The sequence below is a fragment of the Pelodiscus sinensis genome, chromosome 28 (genome assembly GCF_049634645.1).
Source record: "Pelodiscus sinensis isolate JC-2024 chromosome 28, ASM4963464v1, whole genome shotgun sequence".
NCBI lineage: Eukaryota > Metazoa > Chordata > Testudines > Trionychidae > Pelodiscus > Pelodiscus sinensis.
Window position 1 is genome coordinate 6,985,297 of NC_134738.1, and position 6,000 is coordinate 6,991,296.

General features: G+C 43.5%; 1 long non-coding RNA gene across 1 annotated transcript in view; it reads left to right on the forward strand.

Annotated features, from left to right (window-relative positions):
- Positions 1–5,781, forward strand: part of LOC112544289 (uncharacterized) — a 45,608-nt gene extending 39,827 nt beyond the window's left edge. Inside the window, exons 2-3 of the long non-coding RNA XR_003087622.2 lie at positions 1,297–1,410; positions 5,592–5,781. This is a non-coding gene — a long non-coding RNA (uncharacterized LOC112544289). The remainder of the gene's footprint in view (positions 1–1,296; positions 1,411–5,591) is intronic.
- Positions 5,782–6,000: the final 219 nt, after the last annotated feature.

Below are 6,000 nucleotides of genomic sequence, written 5' to 3' on the forward strand. Positions count from 1 at the left end.
AAAAAAATCTTTTCCAGGCTCCTTGCCGACACAGCTATACCAGTAAAACTTAATCTTTTTCAAATCCCAGCACAAGCATCGCTGGAAGTCAGTGGGACTTAAGTGCGGAAAATGTCTTGTCTTTAGGTGAGGCTTTCAAAGACTGAAATTCCACAGCCCCAGATGCCCTTCAGCTTTCAATGGGATTTGAGACCCAGATTGCCCCCTTTTGCCTTTAATAACTCTCATCTTTTACGCTGAGCAGCCTGGCGGTGCTTACAAAATTCAGTGGTCTTTTTGTACATGTTAGAGAATTAGTCCTACCCCATTAGTGTGAGTCACTGACTTAATTAGCTTCATTAACACTGGTGCTACAATTGACAGGTAACATCTTTTGCTGCTAGGTTCTGTAATTTCCACTCCAACTCGTGTGACAAAGCTCATGACCTAATAAATGTGTTAGCCTCGAAGGTGCCAAGGGACTGCTCATTGTGCCCATTAGCACAGGCCAAGTCTCATCTTTTCAAGTCTTGTAGGAGGCTAGTTGAATCCTACTTGGCACCTGGTGCAAGAGGGGTGTGAGGTTTTTGTTAAAACCCTCCTGGGAACCACGTCTTTGCTGCTGGGTCTCCAGAGGAGAGGCACCCCCTGTGAGTCTGCAGTTTGGAGGTCAGATAGTTTAATTCTGGTCAACCACTGGTTCCAATGAAGTTGTTGAATATAAACCAGAAGCACAGAGAGAACAGGATAGGTGGAATATAAGAGCTTCTTTTGTCTGCTCTTTAACAGAACCCCTTTTTCCATTAGGAACACTTGTGGTTGGGATTGAAACTCTTTTGTGCCACCTATGTCTTGTTTTTATGTGGATCTTTGGCAAACACTCGTCCATAGCATAAAACAGGCTTCCTATTTTCTTCCCTTAGTTAAAAATCACAAGTCATTTTTAAAAATATTATAAAGGGGAGGAGTGGGCTGATATACAAAATAAACCAACCTTTGATAGTGTTTGGAGAGTGGCTGGAGATGGGATTATTTTTTATTTTCTGCATGACTGAGATAAAAGAGCCCCAAGTCTCAGCAGGTCAAGTGGAAAAAAGGAAGACTAACAACAAAAATCTAGAAAGGAGATCTTAATTTGGCTTCTTAAAAGGTAAACAAAGGTTTGTGGATGTGCATGCATGTGTTTATGTACATGTACAGTAAATATGAATCTCTTGAATTGGACTTTATTCTCTTCTTACACTGGAGTAAAACAAGAATAATCAATGGACTTACACAAATGTAAACTCTGAATAAGATCCTTGGTTTCTTTTTCAGATGAAGGAAAATGGAGTTTCTTTTTCTTTTGATGCTTCAGCCTCTCTATGGAAGAAGGGGCAGCTGCAGTGAAGAAAATGATACAAAGAGAAAGTGGAGGTTGAAGGTATCAAGGTACTGTTTCTTTGTTAGTCTAGCACACAGTACCTATCACAGCATAATAAATTACGGGGCACTGTCTGTATTCTCTCTGTGCAATGGGCAAGGATTTTTCATTTCATGCTTCATTCACAGCCTGCTACAGTGATTTCACAGAACTGGCACCTATGCTTAGCACAAAGGGAAGAACAACAATATATATATTGCTGTTAAGCAGATTTGTCACAAATTCTATTTCCACTACAACACCGGGACACGGAGCTGTCTCTTTCCCTTGAAAAAAAGGGAAAAAGAGAGGGAGAGAGAAATGCTGTGTGTTGAAAGGTTCTACCTAGGCACATTTGTGTCTTATTTATGGCACTGCATCTCCCATTTTAAACTTCCATGAAAAAACCATTGTCACTGACGGTTGTTAGATTGTGCTTCAATGTGGACTGGATAATAATGTCCGGAAGCAGATTCAAAGTTTGCTTTTAAGTAACAGGTATTTGGTGGCGGTGGGAGGAGCCAGGTTTTGAGTTGTGATCTTCCTCTTCAGACATCAGGGGAAGAATGAGGCGGTTGAGTCACTGGGCTCGGTTCCTGACTCGGTGCGGTGCTCAGATACTAGTTATGGGCACCACATAAGAACCAAAGTGGAAAGAGATGAGCTCTAGGTTCATTTCTGTTTTTGTTCCTAGCACTAATGGGAGCCACCAATGCTGTTCAGGATGTTCTTACTAGTTATGTTTATCTTAGTGTGTATCAGTTAGATCATGGGAGATAACATTACCATCAGCTAGGATGATCTTAGATTCTAAACAGATTAGCCAGTGAAGCCTGTACTGCTTTGGTATCCCTCCAGGAAACGTGCCCTGAAATTCTCTGTGCTGCTCTCTGCCTTAAATCTCTGGGCCAAGCCTGTTGATATGCAAAATTTTAATACGATTAGCTAGTACATGTCTGTCTTGCTTGCCTGCCACATGCTGTAGGACACCAATTGCCTGAAGACTGAGAGAACTGGTGGTGAATAGTATGTCCAATTTTTATGACCGATTGTACCCTAAGGAATGTTTCTTTGGCCTCTTATCTAATCTCTGATTGCAAATAGAATTGCATTCCTGGGGCTGAACACAATTGTTTCTTAACACAAAATGATAAGTAAACAATTAAGTAATCAGCTGTCAGGTAGAGAAATGGTGCTGTGCACACACCTTCACACAGACTGCATATCTGCCCCCCCAGTAGTTGTTGTATTGGTGCATCTGTACTTCTGGTGAAATCACTCTATGCTGATGGAAACACTCTCCCATCAGCTTAATAGCTCCGCCTCATACAAGATCTGGGAGCTATGTCGGTAGGAGAATGGCATTTAGGTCATTGTAATGTGTGTCAGTCAGGGGTTATGGATTATTCATGCCCCTGAGCATGTAAGTCATGCTGAAGGAAAGTGTAGTATAGATATAGACAGAGAGGTTAAGGCCCTGACCCTATAAGATTTAAGCACATATTTCACTTACCCACTCTATTAATGACACTACTCAGATTGCTGCCTGTTGATCTGGTAGGTCCTATAGATGTGTCCTTAGATATGTGCTTAACTTTAGGCATTTGATCCCCACTGGATCCATCGCTGCCTGTTGATCTGGTAGGTCCTATAGATGTGTCCTTAGATATGTGCTTAACTTTAGGCATTTGATCCCCACTGGATCCATTGCTGTCTATCATGCCTAGTATAGATACAATAAATCAACCACCAAGCGCTTCTGTCAACTCCTGTACTCCACCTAAACGAGAAGTGTAGACTGAGTCGATGGGACAGCGCCTGCCATCAACTCACTGCAGTAAACACACTGCAGTAAGTAGAACCAAATAAATCTAATTCAGCTACATGATTCACGCAGCTGAAATTGCATAACTTAGATAGATGGCACACGGTAGTGTAGATCAAGTCTTAGTCTTTGTAGAGATGAAGATCTAAGTGGGCAAAGAGCGCAAAAAGAGTAGTATAGCAGAGGGATAGATTCCCAGGAGTCCTGGCAAGCTCTAATTCTGATATGCATACATGCAAACCAACTGTTAGCTTGCAATGATTTATTGTACTCTTGAACTAGCAGAGATAGTCAATATCAAACCTCCTGAGCTGTCCCGGGGCATGTCTATACCGGGGAGTTATTTTGAAATAACTCCCTTTATTTTGAAATAACAAGGCAAGCGTCCACACTCCCAAGCCTGTTATTTGAAAAAATTAGCTTGTTATTTTGAAATAATAACTCCTGCTTATGAAAAGGAATAAGCTTATTTTAAAATAGGTATTTCAGAAAAAAAACATATTTTGAAATAACCTAGTAGTGTAGGCAAAGCCTCTGTTATCACAGGCGTGCAAGCAGCTGTAAATAGAAAGTTCAAAGCACCTGGGAATTTGCACATTGAAGGGATTTGATTTTCATTTACACTAGAGCTTCTTTACACCAATCTGGATGTGCAAAGGGGCCATAAAGTAGAGGTGCAGAACACAAAAGGGAGATAGATTTAAAAGGATTTATCCTACCAAATAAGCAAATGTGGAGAACCTCAAATAGATCAATAAAACATTAGGATTTAAGATGCATTTTTGTAATCTCTTGCTGTAGACCTCTGTCCCTTTGTATTACTCCTGATGTTTTGTTCTGTGATAATGGGATCTTTGCAAATAGGAAAAGACATCTCTTTACTAAAAGCGAAGAATGAAACGAAACAGGTTGTGGGCCATTCTGTTGGACTGGGATAACTAAGATACTCTCTTGACCCAGTGATGCTTTCCACTTGCATTAGAATGTCTGTGATGGGCATTGTGCTAAGGGGGGAGGACTTATGTGTCCTTCACTTCCTCCACTTTGGGGTTTGTCCTGTAACAGGGTCTTTTTTCCAGCATGCCTTTCTTGGGGTCCTTTTAATTTGGCCGTGTTGACTAGCTAAGGCCCCGTCCATTTTGCAACATTTCTTATTGCTCCGGAGATGGCTGTCACACAAGTTTGTGTGTGTGCGTGAGTGTGTGTGTGTGTGTGTGAATAGACTAAATACCAGAAGGCAGCATTTAATATGGATATGGCTGTTCTCAGTAGGGCTATTGAGAAAATAACATTGCTGCCTTGTAAATGTTTTAAGGGTTCTAGAATTTTTCCTTGTTTGCCTGCCAGCCAGGTGTGAGAGGCATGCATGGAAAGCATGCACTTTCCCCTCGCTCCTGGTAGTCCGGGGAGCGGCATGAAAAGCCCGCCTGTCCTGGAGCACACGGCTGCGGCCTGCCTACCTCCCAAAATGGTGCCCTTGATCCCCGCTACATCTGACATTCTCACCCTTCACCTATGAAACGTTTCCTGCAAAATGTTTCATGTGAGAGTAGAACATGTTGTCTTTTTGACCAGTGGTACTTCCTGGGGTTTTGTAGGTTTAGTAAAACTTTTGTGCACTGCAAATGGCTCTGTCTAGCAGCTCATCCCCTCCTACCAATGGGCCTGCGGTAGTCACTAAGGGTATGTCTACACTACCACCCTAGTTTGAACTAGGGTGGTAATGTTGTCAACCGGAGTTGCAAATGAAGCCCGGGATTTGAATTTCCCGGGCTTCATTTGCATCTCGCCGGGCGCCGCCATTTTTAAATGTCCACTAGTGCGGACTCCGTGCTGTGCGGCTACACGCGGCACGGACTAGGTAGTTCGGACTAGGCTTCCTATTCCGAACTACCGTTACTCCTCGTGGAATGAGGAGTAACGGTAGTTCGGAATAGGAAGCCTAGTCTGAACTACCTAGTTCGTGCCGCGTGTAGCCGCGGGGCACGGAGTGCACACTAGCGGACATTTAAAAATGGCGGCGCCTGGCAACATGCAAATGAAGTCCGGGACATTCAAATCCCGGGCTTCATTTGTAACTCCGGTTGACTACATTACCACCCTAGTTCGAACTAGGGTGGTAGTATAGACATACCCGAATACATAACTGTCATTCCCGGGTCTGTGCCCTGCCAAAGGGTCAGGGATGAACAACAAAATGCAGCAAATATACTGTGGTTTATCCACTTACCTTGCATAGTATTTTTCACACTTAAGGGATTTGATTTTCATTTACACTAAACCCCCATTACATCACTCTGGCAGTGCAAAGAGGCCTTGAAGCAGGGCTGAATGATTTCATGCTCACTGTCACAAGGCTAACTGTACTGTTTCCTCTCCTTCCAGGGTCCCCTCCCAGATGGCCAGTCAAGTCTTAGGAGCCCTGTTGTCCCTCATCTCTGAGTAGGGACCCTGGCCCCACGGCTTTCTGCCCAGACATACACTCTGATATCACCAACAGGCCAGTCTACTGGCAAGTGCCTCTGTGTTGCTATCTCTGGACCGGGTAAGGCCAACAGTGAGAAGTGACCCCAGCAGTCTCTTAGCAGTTCGCATAGTCCTAAGAAAAGAGCATTACAAGAGCAATGTATTTAAAGCACTAGTTTTCCAAGCACACTAAACAGGCCAGAAAACACATCAGTCTGGGGGCTTTAGTGCAGCTTTTCCCAAATGGGGGGTTTCCTGTGGCCATGACAACCAGAGATGGGGAAGGGTCCAAAGCAGCACCCCCTCCTGGCAGCACCCAGGGGCTGTA